We start from the raw sequence: 23,252 nt of genomic DNA, 5'->3' as shown, positions 1-23,252 counted from the left end.
TATGCCTTCTAAGTACAGACCCAGTGACCGCCACCCTGCAAGATGCCTCTAGTGAATCAAAACCACATTGCAAAGTATGTTTTCCAACTTGTTCAGCAGAATGCATTAAATCCTGCAAATCATTATTCTAAGCACAGTCAGGAGTCAACATAATTTTTTGTTTAAGCAATCCAATAATATGCTGCTGACACTTTAACATATGAAACTGGCAGTTTAAGGCCCTAATGGCCAAGGTTGCAGAAGTGTATACCTTCTTACCCCATCTATCCAGTGCCCTGGAGTCTCTATCAGAGTGGGTAGGATTTTTGGCAGTAGTAGTCTTAATGCCCTTGGGTCCCTGTGAAATGGTCTCAGGACCCGCAGTAGGATTTTTAAAGAGGAACTTGTGAGAGTCAGGAACCCTGTAATATCCATCAGGTTTTCTGGGAGCAGGAGGTAAAGAGTCAGGGGCCAAGCTAGATTCCAAAAAGGCATCATCAACAATGTCCAGTACAGGGAGGGATAGCTAAAGGCCTGTGTTGGGGCAGGAGTAGAAAATCCCTAAGCCTCTTTTTAGAGTCAGAGTAATCCTGGCTTTCCCAGCGAAAATGTTCCCAAAGAGTATGCAAGGTTTCACCAAAAGAGAAATCCTCTGGAGGGGAAGCAGAGGGAATAGTGTCCTCTGCATCAGAATCCTCATAGGTAGATAAGGGTAAATTCCTGGTCATCAGAGGAAACAGAAATTTCAGAATCCTGATCAGAAGAATCATAAGCAAACTCAGTCTTAGGTCTCTGAGGGGGGAAGGGTGGCTTCCCCTGATTAAAGTAATAAGGTCTTCAGCCATTCTTATCATTTGTTTTTTAGGCATACAGGCCTGACCATGCAAGTCTGGACGTCAGTTTTCTAGGCATGGATCGAGTTTTAGGCCTTGACGAAAAAGACAGCATCAGTTTAATATGCAAGTCAGTAGGCCTGAATACGCACTCAGAAGCTGATGCCTGCACAGTGGCTCCGGACCCATTCAAGTAGAGACATCCACAGGTTCTACAGTTGAAGCATCTCGCAGCATATCGGACTCTGAATGGGTCTCAGCAGAGGCCTGCAAATCTGAAGTAGCGGGTATCAGGGGCTGCGAAAATGCCTCACTGAGTACCAGCGAACTGGCGACTAGCTTAGGAGAAGCATCGTCGGCAGCTTTGGACCTATGCGGTCTGTCTCTGTCTTTATCTTTGCGGTTTTTTTTGGAATGTCAGTAGTTGAGTGGCTTACCGAAGCCATATCTGGATAATTGAACAGAGTACCAAAATATTTAGAAGTGTAAATAAACAGATGACGAATAGTTTGTTGTTTAAATAAGGCACAAAACCGACAGCAAGGTATGTCGTGGTCAGGGCCTAAGCAAGGAATGCAGTACTAATTAAAATCTTTATGAGGTATTTGCTTTCCACAAGAAAAACAATTATTGAATTTTACTGACATCTGTTTAGAGCAAGAAAAAGTTTATCCAACGGGGTACTTAGCTTAGTTGAAGACTTCGGTTCTGAAACTCGAAAACGACAATTTCAGGAGTCGGCTGACCGGCACTTGCGAACTGCTTCGGGCACCGCACTGCAAGAAAGACTGATGTAATGGCGTCAGCTGCATGCTTTACACCCCTGACTACCTGACGTCATGGAAGATGAGACAGCAACCGACGCAGGAACCAAGACTTTGTTAATCAGGCCGACTGAGGGCTACTGCAAGCAGATAACCCAAATGTGACGACTGCAACAGTGAAACATGAAGAACATCGGAAGTCTCAGTGTAGTATTTGCTTTCCACAGGCGAGACAATTGTTAACTTTTTCTGACATCGGTTAGAGCAAGAAAAAAGGATCCCTAATGGGGTACTTAGCTTTAGAAGACTTCAACTTCAATTCAGAAATGAAAATAGCGGCCTACCAGCACTCATGCAAACTGCTTCTGCTTCAGGCTCCTTGGCAAGAAAAACTGATGTAATGGTGTCGGCTGCCTGATTTTATACCACTGACGACCGGACATCAGTTCTGGAGCAACAGCAACTGACGCAGAAATACTAAGCCTCTGGTATGCGGGCCAACTGAGGACTACCCCTGGCAGAATAACCCAAATGTGATGACTGCAACAGTGAAACACGAAGAACTTTTAGTTATGTACTTACCATAACTTTAGATGTTTGGGATCCATCTCGCCTACATTCAATACTGATGGGCTCGGAGCCGATCCCTCGGCTCCGACTCGGCATGCTATGCTATAGAGCGAGGCCTCTTATTGGCTGAGCTATTTCTTATCCCAGGATGCACCACCACTAATCCCCCAGATCTTGTTTGTCCGCATTCATGCACACATGCGCAACTTGTTTATACAACATTGTTGGATGTTTCAAGATGAAACAACAAGATTCGGACCTTCTGATATCCTCTGATCTCCAAGGAAGGGGGAAGGAGGGTGGGCTATTGGGAATGTAGGTGAGATGGATCCCAAACATCTAAAGTTATGGTAAGTACATAACTAAAAGATGTTATGTGATCCTATCTCGCCTACATTCAATACTGATGGGACAGCGTCCCTAGCACCTAAATCCTGGGTGGCTCATTGGAAAACACTCCTGAGCACTGTGGAACCAAATGAAGCTCGTCCTCTAGATGCCACATCCAATTTGTAGTGGGAAATGAAAGTGTGCGGGGAAGACCATGTAGCCGCAGCACAAATGTCACTAATGGCAAGCTTAGAATGAAATGCCATCGAAGTGGCCATAGCCCTTGTAGAATGAGCTTTGACAGAGGTGGTAAGCTCTTTGTTAGAATAAGAATAAGCTTGAGTAATACAGTCCCTGATTCATTTGGCAATCATGACCTTTGTTACGGCTTTGCCCAATTTATTGTCTGCAAAGGATACAAACAACTGATCTGTTTTCCTTGTTTGTTTGGTCCTATCTAAATAAAAACGCAACTGCCTGTGGACATCTAATGTGTGGAATATGAATTCCGTTTGTTAGAATACTTCGGAAAAAAGACTGGAAGTTCTAATGATTGTTGTAGGCAGAAACTAGAACAAACTTTAGGGACAAAGGAAGGATTTGGCCTGAGAGATGCTCTGTCTTTGTGAAAAACCAAGTGCGGAGGTTTTACAGACAAAGCTTGAAGCTCTGAAACCCTTCTGGCAGAAGTAATCGCCACCAGAAAGGCAGTTTTGCACGATAGAAATTTTAAATCACATGTCGCTGCCGGTTTGAAGGGGAAGGAAGTTAGGGTGCGTAACACCACATCGAGATCCCATGGAGGAGCAGGATGAGAAATCGGAGGTCTTAAAAGCGCAGCACCTTTCAAGAAGGTCTTACACAATCTGTTGCTCATTAAAGGTGGGTTTATAGATTTGTGAAAATTGGAAATAGCTGCCAATTGAACCTTGATGGTAGAGACTGAAGAGCCTTGATTGAAAAGAGAAGTTAGAAATTTCAGCACTTCTGATACGGGAATAGTGATGGGATCCAGGCCCCGGAGTTGAGCCCAAATAGCAAATCTTTTCCATTTGCTAGAATACAATTTCTTTGTAGCAGACTTGTGGGCCGAAGATAAGATGTGCACAACTTCTGGATCCAATGTATGACTCCTGACTATAGTCGGAAGAGGAGGAGCCAAGCCGTCAATTTTAAGGTGTGTAGGGACTGGTGGAATAGTCCCGACTGATGAACCAAAAGGTCTGGGATCTGATCCAGGAACCATGGACCTTCCAGAGCATATTTCCCGAGATAGGGGAACCATACTTGACAAGGCCAGTAAGGAGCAACTAAGATCATTTTGCTCCCCAAGAGAGATGCCTTTTGGATCACCCTGGGAAGGAGAGGAACTGGGGGGAAGGCATAAAGCAAGCCGGTGGGCCAAGGACGGGCTAGTGCGTCCATGGGGCTCTTCCCCGGAGCCGGGGTGAGGGAGAAGAACTTTTTGCACTTCGCATTCAGTGGAGTCGCGAAGAGGTCGCAACACGGAACTCCCTATTTGCTGAAGATCTGATTTGCAACTGTAATGTTCAGAGACCATTCGTGAGGAGAGAGGATGGTTCTGCTCAGTCTGTCGGCTATCACATTGAACTTGCCCGGGATATGAGTAGCCACTAGAAAGCGTTTGGTCGACACTGCCCATTCCCAAACTCTCATGGCCTCTCTGCAAAGAGGATAGGATCTGGTCCCTCCCTGTTTGTTCAGGTACCAGACAATTGACATGTTGTCTGAGTGAACGGCAATTACGCCCTGAGGGAGGTAATCATGAAGGGCTTGAAGGGACAGAAGCACCGCCCTCATTTCTAGGATGTTGATATGAAGTAGGGTCTCTTCTGGGTGCCATTTGCCTTGGACTGACCTGCCCAGGGAATGCCCCCCCATCCCATCTGGGAGGCGTCCGTGGTCAAAGTGGCCGCAGGAGGAGGTGGAACAAAGGGTTGTCCCTGATCCAAATTGGAGGGCACTAGCCACCAGCAAAGGTCCCGTTTGCAGGTTTCCGTGATCCATATGAGGTGACTGAGAGGGAGTTCCTGAAAGGACCACTGAGCTGAAAGAAGCCACTGGAGAATTCTCATGTGCAACCTTGCCAGGGGAACTAGAAGAACCGTGGCTGACATGGATCCCAATAGCTGCAGGACCATTCTGGCTGGGGCTTTGGATCTGGGAAGTAAGGCTCGAACTTGAGCCTGTATGGTTTGTATCCTGTCTGTGGGTAGATAGACCCACATTCGGTTTGAGTCTATCTCTACCCCTATGAATCTGATGCGTTGAGATGGCAGCAACACAGACTTTGGCCAGTTGAAGGTGATTCCAAGGGAATTGCCCAGTGATATAGTGGCTTGTAGGCTCCGCAATAGTAGATGCTTGGAGGTGGCGGTTAGGAGCCAGTCATCTAGATACGGAAACACCTGGAATCCTAGACTTCTCAGGTGAGCAGTCACGACCGCCAAACATTTGGTGAACACCCTGGGGGCTGTGGTGAGACCAAAGGGTAGCGCACGGAACTGAAAATGACTGCCTCCTAGGCTGAAGCGCAGATGTCTCCTGGACGCTTGATGTACCATGATATGGTAATAAGCGTCCTCGAGATCTATGGAGCACATCCAAACACCTTTCTCCAGCAATGGGAGAATGGTTTGTAGGGTGACCATTCGGAACTTGGACTTTTTGACTGAACGGTTTAGAATGCTGAGATCCAAAATGGGTCTTAAGTCCCCGGTCTTTTTTGGCACCAAAAAGAATCTTGAGTAAGTCCCTAATCCGATCTGGTCTGCGGGGACCGATTGGATGACTCTTTTTTGCAGCAGCTTTGAAACTTCTGAGGCTGCAGTTTCCCGTTGACTGGGTGGCGGGTCCGGGATTTTTTTGGACTGAGGTGGAGAGTGAGAGAAAGGGATGGTGTAACCTCCGGCGATAATTTGAAGCACCCATCGGTCCTGAGTGATACCTTCCCAGGCTTTTAGGTGCTTCGAAAAACGACCCCCGACTGGCTCCGGAGCTGCACAGTCGGGCAATCCCTCAGGGACTGTGAAAAGCTGAAGAGCCACGAAAGGACTCGCGGTCTCCAGTGTTGCTAGGGCCTCTGCCGCCTCTGGGACGGCGTCTTCCAGAAGAATTTCCCCCTCCCCTGCCTCTGAAAGGGGGATCGTCCTGCTGTGAGGGGTAAGACTTCTGAGATCTACGGAACCACATTTTCCCTCCTTTTTTAGCCTTGGGGTAAGGCCGAAAGGGAGTGGAAAATCGTGCCCCTACGGCAGTCAAAGTCTTACCTTCTTGCTCGCAGCGGGTCAATGTGTCCTTTACCTTGGGTCCAAACAAGGAGGACCCATCAAAGGGGGCGTCGGCAAAGGAAGACTTAAAGGCCTCCGCAAAATGACACAGGCGGAGCCAGGCTTGTCTCCGTACAGCAATGCCTGTACCTGCCGCTCTACTCGCCCCTTCGGCCGCATAAGAAATGAGCCTCATGGACGAGTTTGAAATGGACGACAGTGTAGCCAGCTGAGAGCCAACTGTCTGGGCCAGCTCCTCAGGCAGGTTACCCAAGAGGGTATCGGAAGGTTCTTTAATCAGATCCCTCTGAAATCTGGTAAAGTGCGTGAGATAGTTCAAGGACCTTAATGTAAAGGCCGCTGAACTTAGGGTGCGCTTACCGTACCGATCCATGCTCCTAGACTCCTTATTAGGAGGATGGACGGACGTCGAAGCCTCTGCTACATCTTGCTGGGTAGCAGATGCCACCACCAAAGCATCTACAGCCACACCTTTAGTCAGGAACTCTTTTTCCGGGGGTGCTGACAGGAACTTATTAGGATGAGCAGGCACCGGTTCCACAGAGTCTGGGTGTTCTCACGCCCTTCGACAGATCAAGTCCAAGAGCTCGTCGAAGGGCGGAGACACCCAGGAGGCGGAGGGCTGAGCCCCGAAAGCCTTAAGGAACACCGACTCATCAGCAGAAGGGGGTTTGGATTGCCAGCCGCCTCGTTGTTTAAGGGCTTCCAGGATGTCTGCAAAGGAGACATCATCCGAGGACGACTTAGGGGACCCCTCTGCATCATCGAGATCAGTGTCTGATGTAAGAGACTCATCAGGGGAGTCAACGTGCTTCCTCTTGCACGATCTTTTCCTGGGGGGTTCCTCCGAAGAAGCTTCAAAAGGACCTCCAGGAGGGGGGGGGCCCTAGTGGGGGTAACCTCAGGCCCCGGGGCTCCGCTGTCTAGGGACAGGGGGACTGCCAAAGACCCAGTCTCGGTATGAAGGGAAGGAGCTGGGGAGACCGTGGAGGTAGCCAAAGATGATTTGGCTAACGCACTCCTCATAGCCCTGAAGGCGGGACCACCAGAATCCTGGGAGGGTCCCACCTCCGTGGCCACGACGGTAGACGGCACTCCCGCAGCCGACGCACCGAGAGGAAGGCTTGGGACCGAAAACATCAGTCCCGAAGCATCCCCCCCAGGGCCGACAGAAGAAGTCCACAGATCAACTCCGACTCAAGAGCCGGAGTTGGAGTAAGGGTCGGGCCCGACCCTAAAACCTCCATCGGTTCCACCAGCACCGGCTCCAACGGTGCCGAGGCTGTTGGAGGAGGAACCATAGTAGCAGGGTGGACCATCGGCTCCGAAGCCGAATGGGCTGGAGCCGAAACTAACTTTTGAAACACCGGAGACTGGAAGAGTCTTAGGAGCACCTGTCGATGTCCGAATCAGACATCTTGGAGGACCTAGATGACACCGATCGGGTCCAAACCGATTTCTCCATCGGCTCCATAGGACTAGGGGACCGGCTCCGAATGGATTCTATTACTATCGGTTCCGAGGGAGATCTCAAAACAATTTCCCTCGGTGCCTATGAGGACTTCGGCGCCGAAGGGGAAGAGTCTGAGCCGGCAACCCTCATCGGCTCCAATATCAGTGGAGCCGATGAAGGTGACCCGCCTCGATGCCCCAGTCTTCGCCCAAACCAGAGGGTCGAGACTGGAGGCATCGAGGCAGACTGCCCTCGGCTCAAGTCCGTGAAGCCGAAGGAGAAGCCTGCCTAGGTTTTTTGGCAGTCGGTTCCGACAGACTGGTCGGAGCCGACGCTTTTTTCTTTTTTGAAGGAGAGGAAGAGGAAGATAAAGCCTCCTCGAAGGATGGCTTAATCAACCCTTTTAGTATTAATTTGTTCTTCCTCTCCTGGAGGACTCTTGATGAAAAGGCGTGACACGCTACATGACTCTTGTAGGTGCTTGGCGCCTAAACAATAAACGCACGAGAAATGGTCGTCCGTTATGGACATTTTATAACCACACCTCGCGCACTTTTTAAACCCAGAGGGTCTATGCTCTTTAGACATTGTAACAAACCTCTAAGAATAATAATAATAGAGACAAACAAAAAACTAGCAAGTTTTAAATTTAAAATATAAAGTTTTTTTTTTTTTTTTTTTAAACAAACAATTCAGTACTAGTATGCACAAAACACAGTAAAGGAGGGTCAAGACCCTCTAACTCAAGCAGGTACTTGACACACAAATAAAACGCTAGTAAGGAAAATAGGGGAAGGCCCCTCTAACTTAAACGGGAAACCTTCCCTTAACGAAAAAACACAAATTCCTCAACAGATTTAGCTAAACACACTCGTACCACAACAATAGCTGTTAAAACAGCTTTTGGGTTCAAAATAAGCAAATTCCTGACAGAAAAAGCCTGAATAAAACAGTACTTAGCCCAGCCAAGTTTGAGACCACGTCCTAGCTTGTAAGCGGCAAACGAGATCTGGGGGATTAGTGGTGGTGCATCCTGGGATAAGAAATAGCTCAGCCAATAAGAGGCCTCGCTCTATAGCATAGCGTGCCGAGTCGGAGCAGAGGGATCGGCTCCGAACCCATCAGTATTGAATGTAGGCGAGATAGGATCACATAACATCATATATTATTACAACACTGGACATATTCTGTCATCTATGGTTATGGTAAGTACCTGCCACAACTGTAGTACAGTTATTATATAGTTCACTGTTTCAATAATAACTCTTTGGAAAATTCCAAAAGCTGAAGGGACCAGTGGGTGACTAGCCAATGGTAAGTGTAGATTGCAGCAGCATTTGCAGAATAGCCATGGCAAATCCTAGATGCATTGTACAGGCTGTGGTGCCTTGATAAGTTGTGGACAGATGAATGGGTACCTTCTTCCAGGATAGACTGGGTAATGATATCCCACTCTACCCAACCCCTTCCAGGAAGGTTGCAGTGGCTACCCGTGGCCATTATGGAATAAGCCTTTATGCGGTCTGGCACAGATTTGTCATGATGGGAGTAACAGAAACAAAAATAAAGTACTAGCTGCTTGGGTAACGTCTGTCTTCCTTAACTTTGCAAAGAAAAAAAAAACACCTAATCACATTTTCTTATTTTCTGTATGCTGCCCAATAAAGTCTAAGTTGAAAACGCACACATCCTGGGAAGTAAAATCCTTTTCCTCCTCTTCTGGGGTGATGGAAAAAAAGAACACACAGAAGAGTGAACAGCCTGAATTAAAGATAATCTAGTCACTAGCTTAGTCCTGAAAGTAGGGTTTGTCTGTAGGGCAGTTCTGTCCTTAAGAAAGATGGGAAATGGTTCTTTGCATGGGAGCCTACAAAAGTATGAAATCCTTTAAGCAGAGATAACTGCCAACAAAAGAACAACTTCCCAATTAGATACTTGGGGAGAGGAGAGTTTGAGGCAGCTGGTTCAAAGGGTGACAAGATTAGTTTCTCTGGAATGTAGGCACTATATCTGATGCTCTTGAACTGGGGGGGGGGGGCTGGCTCTAAGACAGCAATGGAAAGTTGGCTTAGACAAAGTCCATAACTTTCTCTGGTTAACACAGACTTAAGGCACATCAAGCGCATTTGCTCTCCCCTTGATCACCTTCTAGTTAAATATTGCACAATGGAAAAAAGTTGTGATTTTGTGCTCAATCCACACCCAAAAAGACACTTGCTGTAGATGTCTTTATGGGAGATCTGCTTCCCACACACAAAAAAAATGTTATGTACTCACCATAACGTTCCATGTGAGTTGCTCATCTCGCCTTCATTCTCACTAATGGGTTCGGAGCCGATACTCGTCTCCGACTCGGCCAAATACAAAAGCTCGAGGTCTTCAAGCAGCTCGTGGCCTACTCCCTATCCCATGATGCAGTGGTGCTTCCCTCAGATCTTGTTTGCAGCCAGCTATACTGATAGGTAACTACCCTGGTGAGAAAAATAAGAACACAGTAGAAAAGGACAAAATATCACCAAGATTTGTCTCAACTTCCCGGTCCTCATGGTAGGGGGTTGGTGGGTGGGACGTAAGAATGAAGGCGTGATGAACAACTCACATGGAACATTATGGTAAGCATATAACTTCTTTATGTGAAGTTGTTCTATCTCGCCTTCATTCTCACTGATGGGTTAGTGTCCCAAGCACCATCTTTCTTGGGTGGGTCAGGAAAGTATATTCCTCAGAACCATGGAACCAAAGGAGGCCCTGTCCCTGGAGGCCCTATCCAATTTGTAATGAGTGATAAAGGTAGGAGGTGTAGACCACGTGGCTGCTGCACAAGTGGAATCTATAGGTAGCTTAGCCAGAAAGGCTGAAGATGTGGAAACAGCTCTAGTTGAGTGGGCCTTTACTTTATGATTTAGTGGCATGTGCCCAGAACTATATGTGAAGGAAATGCAATCTGACAACCATTTTGACAATGTGTTTTTTACCATCAGAGTACCCTTCTTTGAATCTGAAAAGGAGACAAAAAGCTGTTCTGATTTTCTAAAGTCCTTAGTCCTGTCTAAATAGAACTGAAGTTGCCTATGGACGTCAAGTTTGTGCAGCATATGTTCCATCTTGTTAGTATACTTGGGGGGAAAAAACAGGTCATTTTATAGTCTAGTTGAGGTTTGTCTCTGCACAAACCTTAGGTAAAAATGAGGGATTTGTTCTCAGCGAGACTCTGTCGTTGTGAAAAATCAAGTATGGGGGGGTTTGATAGACAAGGCATGCAATTCCGAAACCCTTCAAGCAGAAGTAATAGCTACTAGAAAGATGGTTTTTCATGATAAGTATTTCAGGTCACAAGATGAGGCTGGTTCAAAAGGGGGTAAAGATGATTTGAGAAAGAACAACTACACCATGGAACCTAAATTTTGGAGATCTAATAGGTGGTCTCAAATGGAGAGTACCTCTAAGGAAGGCTTTAGAAAGTCTATGGGACATGATAGAAGCCCCCTGATCGCCAATATGAAAATTAGAAATTGCTGCCAATTGAACCCTAATGGTTGCTGCAGCCATCCCTTCATTAAAAAAACTTGGTGAGAAACTCTAAAATGGATGAAATCAAAGCCAAATATGGGTCAGCATTATTTTGGGACGCCCATATGGAAAATCTTTTCCATTTACTAAGATATAGCTTCCTGGTAGATGATTTATAAGAGGATGTTAGGATGTTCTGAGCTGCAGATAAGAGATTGTGGAACCTGGCTATTCTTGGAATTGGAGCAGCCAAGCTGTCAACCCGAAGTGCAGGATGAAGAGCCCCTGATGAATGCATCAGAAAATCTGGAACTGGGTCCAGGATCCATGGTTCTTCCAGTAGATGAGGATGAAGAGAGGGGAACCAAATCTGACAAGGCCAATAAAGGACTATTAGAATAATAGTCCTTCCCAGAGTCCTGGCTTTCTGTAAGAATTTGGGTATCAGAGGAAACGAGGAAAAGGCATAAAGGAGACCCGGGGGCCAATTGTGTACGAGCGCATCCCTTGGGGTATCCCCCGGATTGGGGATTAGGGCAAAGTAGTTGCTGCATTTGGTGTTGGTGGGAGGTGCAAACAGGTTACAGCAAGGCTGGAACCATCTGCGGAATATCCTTTCCGCTACTACTTCTTTCAGGGACCACTCGTGAGGCAATAAAATTGATCTGCTCAATTTGACTGCTATGACATTGGATCTCCCCGGGATGTGTGTTGCTATCAGAAAGCGCTGGGTGGATATTGCCCACTGCCATACTCTCAGGGCCTCTCGACATAGGAGTAGGATCTGGTTTCTCTTTGTTTACATACCAGACCACCGACACGTTGTCCGTCTCTATTGCAATAATCCCTAGAGGAAGAAAGTGTTGAAAGGACTGCAACGCTAGTAGTACTGTTCGCATCTCTAGGGCACTGACATGCAGATGAGCCTCGTGTTTCTCCCATGTGCCTTGGGCTGTCCTTCCCTGAAAATGCCCCCCCCCCCCACCCTATCAAGGAGGCATCCGTGGTCACAGTGGCAACAGGAGTGGGTAGAACAAAAGGACGTCCTATTGTTAATTGAGAAAAGTCAGCCACCAGTGAAGATCCTTCTTGCATGAATTCATTATAATCGGGTGAGGCACTGGAAGTTCTTGAAAGGACCATTGTGTGAAAAAGAGCCATTGCAGTACCCATATATGCATTCGACCGAAAGGAATGGCAATGTTCGCTGCCACCATTGTCCCTAATATCTTGAGCACTGCTGTAGCTGGGGCTTTTTGTTTTGAGATGAGGTTCAGGACTTGTTGTCAAAAAATCCCAACTCTTTCCATTCAAAGCTTTACGGTCATAGAGACAGAGTTGAGATATGCTCCTATGAAAATGGTACGTTTGGATGGCGATAAGGCAATTTTTCTGAGTTTATGGTAATACCAAACTGACTGCAAAAATTTAAGGTTGCATCCCTTGCTTGTATAAGTCAATGCTTGGTGATGGCGGTGAGGTGCCAGTCGTCTAAGTATGGAAACATGTGGAATGCTAAACGTCTCAGATGAGCCGTGACTACTGCCATGCATTTGGTGAACACCTGGGGGCTGAAGTGAGGCCAAAAGCAGAGCTCGAAACTGAAAGTCACTGGCTCCCAGCCGAACGTGCAGATGATCCCTGGATGGTCTGGCCATTTTTATATGTGGTAGTATGTATCCTGGAGATCTATTGAACACATCCAATTGTCCTTCCCTAGAAAGGGAAGTATAGACTGTAGTGTGACCATCCAGAACTTTGTTTTTTTGACAGATTTGTTCAATCTGCTGAGATCCAAAATGGGTCTCCAGTCCTGTATTCTTTGGAACTAAAAAGAAAGTACAGTTTTGTACCTACCATAAATGTAGATGTCCGAGAGGTATGCATCTGCAGTCCTAACAAATGGGTTGTCCTGGCCTCAGGCAGCCCTTCGGTCGGCCGGATTCCAAAGTCTGGGTCTGGCCTCGGCTGATGTCGCACTTCACCCGACGTCATAGCTGCAGTTCAGCGGGTATAAAGGCATCAGCCGACGCCATTTTCCTCAGTGTTTCTTGCCCCAGATGCCAGGTGCCCTCTAGGAAGGCTAAATTTGGATAAATGCAAATGTTTCCAAATAGAGAGCAAATAGAAATAAACATGTATATACATATATACAAACAAATACACCATAATGGATTCCCCCAGCTAGCTACAAGATGGGCAAATACCCTAGGAGTACCACAGAGGGGAAGGAGGGTGGGTAATCCTGACTGCAGATGCATACCTCTCGGACATCTACATTTATGGTAGGTACAAAACTGTACTATGTCCTTCAAGGATGCATCTGCAGTCCTAACAAATGGGTAGAATACCATAGCCAAACTGGGGGAGGAGGTAATAATAAGATTATGGTGTAGTTAAGATCCCTTGCAAAACAGCAGTGGCAAAACCTGCTCGGGATCTGGAGTATAAGGGAAGATTATAATGCTTGGCAAATGTATGCACGGAGCTCCAAGTAGCAGCCTCTAAAATGTCCTTGGTAGCCACTCCTCGTAAAAAAGCTGTAGTAGTGGCTGTAGCCCTTGTGGAGTGAGGTCTGATGTTTTCTGGAGTTGTCTTTCCATGGTAAGAGTAACAAAATCTAATGCAATTTCCTATCCACTTTGAGATTGTCTGTTTTGAAATTGCTTTTCCTTCCATTCCTGTTGCATATGCTACCAGTAGCTGGTCAGTTTTTCTATTGCTCTTGGTTCTGTCCAGGTAGTAGCGCAATTGCCTATGTACATCCAAGGTATGTAATAATCTTTCTCCCCTGTTCTGTGGGTTGGGGAAGAATGTAGGTAGGTGGATAGCTTGGTTTAGAGATACCCTGGAGACCACCTTTGGCATGAAAGTAGGATTAGTTCTCATGGACACTCTATCTTGATGGAAGATAAGGAAGGGCTGTACTGCCATTAATGCCTGTAATTCAGAAACCCTTCTTGCTGAAGTGATTGCAAGCAGGAAAGCAGTTTTCCATGATAACTACTGTAATTCTGCTGTTGCTGCTGGTTCAAAAGGAGGGAGTGTCAACTTTTCCAGCACAAAGTTCAAGTCCCATGCGGGCAATGGTGGCTTCCTTGGTGGCTTTACATTTTTAATTCCTCTCAGAAACTGCCTGAGTAGAGGATGAGAGGAGAATGGAGGGTCCATGTTGTATTCTGCTGAAATAGCTGATGCATGAATCTTAATGGAAGAATAGGACATGCCATTGTGGAAAAGTTCTGCCAAGTATTCCAGGATGTTAGCTATGTTTACCAGTGACACATCTTCTCCTTTAGCTGCACTCCAAATGAGATATCTTTTCCATTTTGCTGAATAGGTTTTCCTTGTTGAGGGTCTGCGAGCCTCCAAGATAATGTCTTTAACCCTTTGAGATAAATCTGGGTTATTTTGTCTTATGCAATGTTCCAGGCAGCTAGCTGCAACGTTTTTAAGTTTGGATGCAGGGTTTTGAAGTTGTTCTGTGTTAGCAGTAAGGGAACTAGGGGCAGAGGCCATATTTGTTCCCGAGACATACTCCTCAGTAATGGGTACCAATGCTGCCTCGGCCAGTCTGGAGCTATCAGGATGATCCTTGGGCGGTCTTCTTTGATCTTCAATAGCACCTTGTGCATCAAAGGAAGAGGTGGGAATGCATATGCTGTCAGGTTTTCCCAACTGAAAGATAGGGAGTCCACCTTCCAAGCCAGAGGGTGGTATGTCCTTGTGCAGAATTTTTTCAATTGGTGGTTGTGTGGGGATGCGAATAAGTCTATTTCTGGTAGTCCCCATTTTCTTGTAATGGATTTGAAGATGTCAGGATGCAGCATCCATTCGTGGGCATCCGTGGTAGTTCTGCTTAGGATGTCTGCTAGTATATTTTCTTTTCCTGGTACAAATATTGCCTGGAGCTGAATGTTGAAGCTCAGAGCCACATTCCAGAGGTCCAATGCCATCCGGCATAGAGGGTATGAATGTGTGCCTCCCTGTTTGTTGATGTACCACATAACTGTGGTGTTGTCCGTCCTTATCAGCAATTGACCCTGTTGAAGAAATGGTCTGAATTGCCAGTTTTACTGCCAGCATTTCCTTTTGATTTATGTGTAGGTTCAGCTGGTCTTGAGTCCATAAGCCTTGTATGCACTTGTCCAGCATGTGTGCCCCCCAACCGAGGTCTGAGGCGTCCGTGGTGATAGTCTGGCTTGGTTGAGGGCTGTGGAAGGGCAGTCCTTTGTTCAATTGACAGGCCTGAGCCCACCATTGGAATTCTTGCTTCAGGCATGGAATTATTGGAATTTGGGTTTCTAGGCTGTGCTTGTGCTGAGACCATAAATTCCTCAGGTACCATTGCAACTTCCTCATATGTAGTCTGGCATGTGGAATCAATATTATGCAGGATGCCATGTATCCCAGGGCTTGCAGGACTTTCCTTGCTGTTAGCTGGTTCTGCTGTTAATGCCATGAAATAGAGAGGAAGGTGCTTCTGCTTTTCTGCTGTGAGGGATGCCATTTGATTTGATGTGTCCAGTTCTGCACCCAAGAAAGTTATCCTCTGGGATGGTATCAGCCTTGACTTTTTTATATTGACTGTGTATCCCAGGGCTTGTAGCAGATGAATGACCTTTTCAAATCTTTTGCTAATTTGTTTTGTTGTCCGCTTGTAACAGGCAGTCGTCCAGGTAAGGGTAAATTTGAATTCCCTGAAGCCTGCAATGAGCAATTACTGATGCCAGGCATTTCGTGAATACTCTGGGCGCAGTAGATAAGCCAAAGGGCAATGCTAAGAATTGATAATGCTCTGATCCTGCAAGAAATCTGAGGTATCTTCTGCAATTTGGTCATATGGGGACGTGCAGGTATGCCTCCTTGAGATCTAGAGTTACCAGCCAAGACTCCTTGCCCAGCATGGGAAGAAGCTGCTGTAGGGTCAGCATCTTGAATTTTGGAACAATGAGATATGTGTTCAGAGCGGACAGGTCTAGAATAGGTCTCCATTGGTTTTCTTTTCTTGGCACCAGGAAAAGTCTGGAGTAAAATCCTTGCCCTTGTTCCATAGACGGTACCTTTTCTATAGCTCTCATCCTTATTAAGTTGAATATTTGTTCTAGAGCTTTTGTCTTTTGATTTGGAGGTAGGTTTGGCATTCCTCTCTTCCTTGGTAGAGTATGGAAGTGAAACCTGTAACCTTTGTCTATTGTCTGTAAAATCCATTTGTCTCCTGTGATGTAATGCCAGTTTACTGAAAATAAGGCTAGCTTTCCGCCTAAGGGTGCATCTAGTTGTTCCCTGGTAGGCGGTCTCAGAGCCAAGTCACTGTGATTGTCCTGTGGAAGTGGTAGTGGCTGGATCTGTGGCAGTACTTCGCTGGTTGTTAGGCTGCCACTGACGTCCCCTGTAGGCACCTCTGGATTGACCCCTGCCTCTTGGGCGCCTATTCCTGCCTCTCTGTACTCTGGTGGTGTCTGGAAAGGACCAATTCTTGGAAGGCCAGTTCCTACTAAACCTTGGAGGCTGGACCTGTAAGAAATCCTTGACTGTCTGGACAGATTTTGCTTTCTCTTCCACCTTCTTCAGCACCTGCTGTGCAGGTGAGCCAAACAAATTATGCTTATCCATGGGAGCATCTAGGAGCTTTTATTTTACATGGTCTGGTAAGGACTGCTCTTTTAACCATGCATGCCTTCTGATCACTGTACAAGTCATAGCTGATCTAAAGGAAGCCTCCAGTGCATCATAGCCGCATTTTAAGGAATGATTACTGACCTGCTGTATGTTATGTACCATTTCCTGAAGAGACTTTTTGTCTAATGGTTCAGGCGAGGACAGCTTTTTAGTTAACTGGTCTAACATAAATTCCTGATACTGAATCATGTGGAATTGACAGTTTAAGGCCCTAGCCGAAAGAGTAGCAGAAGTATAAACTTTTTTACCCCATCTCTCTAAGGCCCTAGATTCCCTTTCAGAGGGGAGGGGGTTTTTGGCAGATGTAGCTGCTACAGCCTTGGGTCCCTGTGAAATAGTTTCAGGATCTGCAAAAGGAGCCTTATACAAATGATAATGTGTGTCCGGAACCCTGTAGTACCTGTCGGGCTTAGCAGGGGCCGGAGGAAGTGAATCAGGGGCAGTACAAGCATCATTAAATGCATCATCCACAACAGTAAGTACTGGAGGAATGGCTAAAGGCCTATGCTGTGGCAAATGCAAAAAGGTCCTAAGCCTTTTCCTAGAGTCTGAAAAAACCTGGCCCTGCCATTGAAATTGTTCCCTCATAGCATGCAAGGTTTCCCCAAAAGAAAATTCCTCAGGCGGAGAGGCAGAAGGAATGGAGTCTTCTGCATCAGAGTCTTCATAAGGAGAATAAGGGCCTTCTGGAGGGTTTGTATTTTCTGAATCATCAGAAGAGTAATCTGAAGAAACTGGCTCAGGGGGCTCTGTTCTAGGCCTCTTCTCTGGAGGTGGGTGAGAGGCCCTGTCAGGGAGATGTTGGGATCCCCTGATCAAAGAAATGAGATCCTCTGCTAGACTAAGCATTTGAGTACTAGAACTAGGCCTGTGAGAGGGGGTCTTAGTAGGCACAGTCTTGGTTGATTTTGCTGCTTTAGCCCTGGCAAAAGCCTTAATCGACATGGATGCAGGGGGCCTAGCAGCTCCACGTGCAGGAGTGGATATATCTAAAGGGATAGTATCAGATAAATCCTGTGAACCTGTAAGAGCAGGTGGAGTTTCAGTAGCAGATTCAGCCATGCTGGATGAGGCCTCGGTGGGAGGCAAGCTTTCGGCCGAAGGAAGAACCGAGGGCTCGGTTTCAGCCGAAACCGAGACACTCGCGGTTGACTTATCCGCGGTTTCGGCCGAAATCGCGGACCGCGAGTGTCGGTCCTTTTCCTTGCGCTTTTTAGCTAATTGTGAAGTCGGAGTTTCCGACAGCATGTTATAAGCAAAAGCAGAGCCGAAAAACTCCTCAGCAAATTCCGACCGACGTCTAAGTGTCCGTCGGTTGAAAGAAGCACAGGCTAGACAGACTGCTACGTCGTGGTCTGGGCCTAAACAAGGTAGGCAGTAAGAGTGGAAATCTTTATGAGGTATTCGTTTCCCACAAGTTAAACAGTTATTCACTTTTTCTGACATCGGCTGTGGCAAGAAAGAGTCCCCAACGGGGTACTTGCTTTTTAGAAGTCTTCGGTAGTAGCAATCTCTGGTTCTGACCGACCGGCACTTGCGAACAGCTTCTGCTTCGGGCGCCACGCGGCAAGAAAGACTGGGGAAAATGGCGTTGGCTGATGCCTTTATACCCGCTGAACTGCAGCTATGACGTCGGGTGAAGTGCGACATCAGCCGAGGCCAGACCCAGACTTTGGAATCCGGCCGACCGAAGGGCTGCCTGAGGCCAGGACAACCCATTTGTTAGGACTGCAGATGCATCCTTGAAGGACATCCTTGAGTAAGTTCTGGATCTCCTCTGGTCTGCTGGGACTGGTTGGATGACTCTTTTTCTAGCAACATTGCAATTTCTACGGTGGTTTGTTCCCTGTGACTGGGTGGAATGTCTGGGATTTTTGTCACAAGGGGTGGCAAAGTGACTGGAGTATCCTCTGGATATTACGCATTGTACCCAATGGTCTTTTGTGATTTTTAGCAGGTGTCTGGGTGCAAAGATAAGTGTCCCCCGACTGACTCCAGCAATGGACGGACGGGACTCCTTTCAGGAGCACTGATAAGGCTTTCCAAAGAACTGATCCTTGTCGCCCTGATTTTGCAGGCCCCCTCTACTGCGTGGGCGGCGTCTTTCATTATTACCCCCTCCTCTGCCTCTAGAGGGGGTTGCACTATGTGTGCCAAAGAAAGCTCCTTGGGATTTACGGAACCACATCTTCCCACTTTTCTGACCTTTAGGATAAGGTCTGGTAGGGGTGGAAAAATGGACTCCTACAGCAGACAGAGTCTTTCCATGTTGCTCACACCTGGTAAGCATTTCCTTCACTTTCGGTCCAAAAAGGGAAGAACCATCAATGGGGGTGTTAACAAAGGATGACTTATAGGGCTCTGCAAAGGAACATAAGTGCATCCAGGAGTGTCTCCTAAGAGCAATTCCTGTACCCGCTGCCCTGCTCATTCCATCAGCTGCATACAAAATCAGACGCATGGAAGAGTTTATGAGAGAATTTACGGTAGCGAGCTGGAAGGTTACCTTGTCTGAGACCCCCACAGCTATTGCACCCTGTAGAGTATCTCCCAACTCCTTAAGGAGATCTCTGTGTAGTCTAGTAAAATGTGTAAGATAGTTCAGGGATCGAAGAGCAAAGGCCACTGAACTAAACATGTGCTTTCCATATCTGTCCATGATCCTAGAATCCCTATTAGTAGGATGAACAGATGTAGAGGTCTCTGACAAAGCACAGTTTTGTACCTACCATAAATGTAGATGTTCCGAGTGTATATACTGCTGCAGTCATCACACTTAGGTTATCCTGCCATCAGGCGGTCCTGCAGTCGGCCGAATCCCAAAGTCTTGGTCCGGCATCGGTTGTCGTCGCTTCTTCCCTGACGTCAGTGCGACAGGGGTATAAAAGAGGCAGCCGACGCCATTTTCTTCAGTCTTTCTTGCCGCGCGGTGCCCGAAGCAGAAGCAGTTCGCAAGTGCCGGTCGGCCAGCTCCTGAGATTTTCTAATCGAATTTCAGCCCGAAGTCTTCTCTAAAGCTAAGTACCCCATTGGGGAAACTTTTCTTGCCTCAGACAGATGTCAGACAAAGTTAATAATTGCATTTCTTGTGGGAAGCAAATACCTCATAAGGATTTTCATTCTTATTGTATTCCTTGCCACACCATATAGACATGCATCCATTAGATTGATGTACATGGAGTTATAACTAACACCCTGGTATGTAGAGGGGATGGTGGGAGGGTAACCTGGACTGCAGCAGTATATACACTCGAACATCTAGTGTTGTCTGTCCTTAAGTCCTTGAAGGCTGTCAGTGCATTTTGCACAGCTAGCATCTCCTTTTGGTTGATGTGTAGATGTATTTGTTTTGCAGACCAGCCACCATCATAGCATTAATGGTTACTCCTGTGGTAAGGAAAGCCTTGTCCTGGGGTGACGTTATGAATTTGTTAGGCCTCCGAGGGACAGGTTCCATGGTATATGGGGACTCCCACGCCTTTCGAGAAAGAAGGTCTATCAGCTCATCAAAAGGCGAAGTCACCCAAAAGGTGGAGGGTTGAGACCCAAAAGCCTTCAGGAATACTGACTCATCATCAGTAGGGTTAATTCCAGCCACCCCTCTGTTTCAGTATTTCCAAGATATCACCGAAAGAGATATCTTCTGAGGGGGACCGTGGGGACCCTTCTGACTCATTTAAGTCAGTATCCGATGTGATGGATTCCTGTGGGCATTCCAGATGCTTCCTCTTGCAAAGCCTCTTCCTGGAAACCTCCTCAGTGGGAGCTTCTGGGGAGGCCCCGGAAGAGCAGGGCTCACCCAATGGGGCGACCTGAGGCTCTGGGTCTCTACACTTTTGAGGGATCATTAAAGCAGACGCAGGCGCTTTAGGGAAGAAAGTCGCTGGTACCGATGATGTGGATGCCCAAGGGGACAATGCTCTCCTCATGGCATTGAAGGCCCCCCCCCCCCGGCTCTGATCCAAAGAGACACCTGGATCTGCAGAAACAGGCAGTCTCCACGGCACCAAAGCTATGGGCTGTAAGCCTGAGGGAGGTGCCGAAATCACCCAAGCCAAGGCCTCAAAAGGCAAAGTCAGAATTGACAGGTTGGTACGACTATCCTCTCCGGACCCGACCGGTAAGTGTCTGCTCCTAGACTCCAAGGTCGGCACCAAAGAAGTCAGAGCAGTCAGAAACTACAGGCCTGGAAGTGGAGTCAGCTCTGAACACTCCGGCTCTGAAACTTCAGCTCGAATCGGAGAAGGAACAGTAGAAATGGGCTGGGTCTTAGTTGGTTCCAAAGTCCCAAGGGTCAGCCCTGACAAAATGTTTGCTAGTGCCTGTATCTGCAGAAGCTTCGGCATGACACTATCCACATCCTTATCAGATAGTCTTGAGGACAGGGAAGAAGCTATAGAAGATGCCACCGATTGCAGTATTGGAGACTTTAGAGTAGGAGATACCGGCTCCAATATCAGGGAGCCGAGGTGGTAGTCCGAATCAGTTTAGAGGTCGATGAACCCTTTTTCAGTTCCGACCCAGAAGATGAGTTAGAAGACAAAGTCTTGAAGGATTTTGCAGGTTTGTCCTTATCTAAAGATTCCTGGAAAGAGGACTTCAATAATCCCCCTGGCTATTAATTTCCTCCTACGTTCGTGAAGAATGACAGATGGCACAATTCTCCTGTAAGTGGACCTCACCTAAACAATAAACACAGTGTGTGTGACCATCTGTAATCGACATTTTTTGTCCACATTTAGGACACTTCTTGAATCCAGATTTAACATGGCTATACAATAATGTAACTGTTAACAGGCAAAACACACTATACGAGTGACTATGAAGAAAGCACACAATACTATAAAGAGGATAACCCTTAAAAAAAAAAAAAAACAGGGCTCTAACAATACTACATATATAAAAGATAGCCCTAATTAAAAAAAAAAAAACAGGGCTCTAACTCTTACAATTTCTAACTATACAGCACACAGGGAATAAAGCAACTACGGCCCTAAAAAAATCCAGGCTCAAGCTTAACACACTATTTCTAACTCTACAGCACACACTATAAGGGTTGGGAGAAAAACTAACTAAACAACTCTCTAACTTAAACGAGTTGAGAGAAACCGGCCTAGAAAACAGAACAGCCTCTAATAACAAACAAACAATGCACTCTCCAAGTTTTAAACTATCTAATACTAGAACTCACTAGAAGTTAAGAAATAGCAAGAAATAGCAATAACTATTGAGAAATATTGAGGAATAGAAGAACTACTGAGAAATATTAAGAAATTTCAGTTACACTGGCCAGAGCTGTCGAAGAACTCCCGATCCGTTGCAACGGCAAACAAGATCTGAGGGAAGCACCACTGCATCATGGGATAGGGAGTAGGCCACAAGCTGCTTGAAGACCTCGAGCTTTTGTATTTAGCCGAGTCGGAGCCGAGGATCGGCTCTGAACCCATCAGTGAGAATGAAGGCGAGATAGAACAACTTCACATTGAATTATTCACTTTCTCAGTATCTGACATCTCATAAAGCTACAGCTAAGCAAGCATGCAACCTAGATACAGAAAAAAAAAAAATGGGTAACACCTGTTGCCCAACAGAAGTAGTTACCTGTCAGGCTTAACAAACAGACTTAACACTTTCTGAGCAATGCATTCAATCTTCAGCCAAATGCAGTAAGAAAGAGTTGAAAATGAACCAGGCTGACATGTTTTTTTATACCACTGACATGCAGGTGGGCAAGGGTACCTACAAGGTCAGGATAGGAGAATGGTGCTAAGCTCTGGAAGTCGCGCCATCAAGCCATCTGTGGCAGAAGTCCCAAGACTTATTAATTCAACAGGGAACATACTCTAACATCGACACAGCAAAGTCCTACCACAACTGAACTTTCTTGTGGCTTGTAGTATTTGTATTTCATGCCTTGTGTGTACAAAAGTTCCATTCTTTTGATGGTGGAAGAAAAGAAAAAATCTCTCAACACCAAGTACCTCCATGGTAACAAGATTCTGTAGTAGCCACTACTAACAATGTCACTGCAGTCCTGGATCCTTGAACAGTGCCTGTAATTGCACCAAGACAGCAATTAAAAGCTTAAAATTTCTTAACGCTTACTGCTTAGTGGTTATGAACTTTGTGGACAGTTAAAGGTAAGAGCATTACTCAAACAGCTTACTTAATGGTCTTCATTTGGAGGACACCTGAATGAAAGGACAGTGTGTTCTCTCTTAAAACTAAAAGTACAAAAGACTAGAGAACAACATATTTTAGAATTCTTTTTTTTTTTACAGAAAATATCTTTAAGGTTATTAGAAAACTTTTTTTTTTTTTTACAGAAAATATCTTAAAGGTTATCAGAAAACTTTTTTTTTTTTACAGAAAATATCTTAAAGGTTATCAGAAAACTGTGAGAAACACTCATCCTTAATAGAATATGCCATTCCTTTTTCCCAAAAAGGTTAATGTCAGAATGACAAGCATTACTTAAGTAGGTTAAACTGCATTCCATTTTTTTTCGTACACGCTTTTATAAACCAGCAAGTGGAAGAATGACAAGCTCTGGAATTTGGGCCTCTGCAGCAGAAGTCCCAAGAGTTATTACTGCAAGACTGGGTGTTGCTGGAGTTAAACATGTTACCTAAACAAGCTTGAATTTTAAGGGTAATAACTCCTACAGATACCAATACTAACAATTAGTAACCAAAATAAAATTGAATGGAAAATGGCAGTTTCCAGCCAGGGTTTACTATCAAAATGTGGAAAATCAAAATAATTTCCACCTTTTGAAAAAAAAAAAAAAAAAACAGTTTGCTGAAATTGGTAATAACAA

General features: G+C 46.1%; 1 protein-coding gene across 1 annotated transcript in view; it reads right to left on the bottom strand.

Moving 5' to 3' along the window:
• Positions 1 to 23,252, bottom strand: part of ZC3H4 (zinc finger CCCH-type containing 4) — a 589,226-nt gene that overhangs the window by 518,763 nt on the left and 47,211 nt on the right. The gene's annotated exons all lie outside the window — the stretch shown is intronic.

The sequence above is a fragment of the Protopterus annectens genome, chromosome 1.part0, assembly GCF_019279795.1.
Source record: "Protopterus annectens isolate FY-2018-M chromosome 1.part0, PAN1.0, whole genome shotgun sequence".
Taxonomy (NCBI): Eukaryota; Metazoa; Chordata; order Ceratodontiformes; family Protopteridae; genus Protopterus; species Protopterus annectens.
The sequence above is the reverse complement of the archived record's forward strand: the minus strand, read 5'-3'. Positions and strand labels throughout refer to the sequence as shown.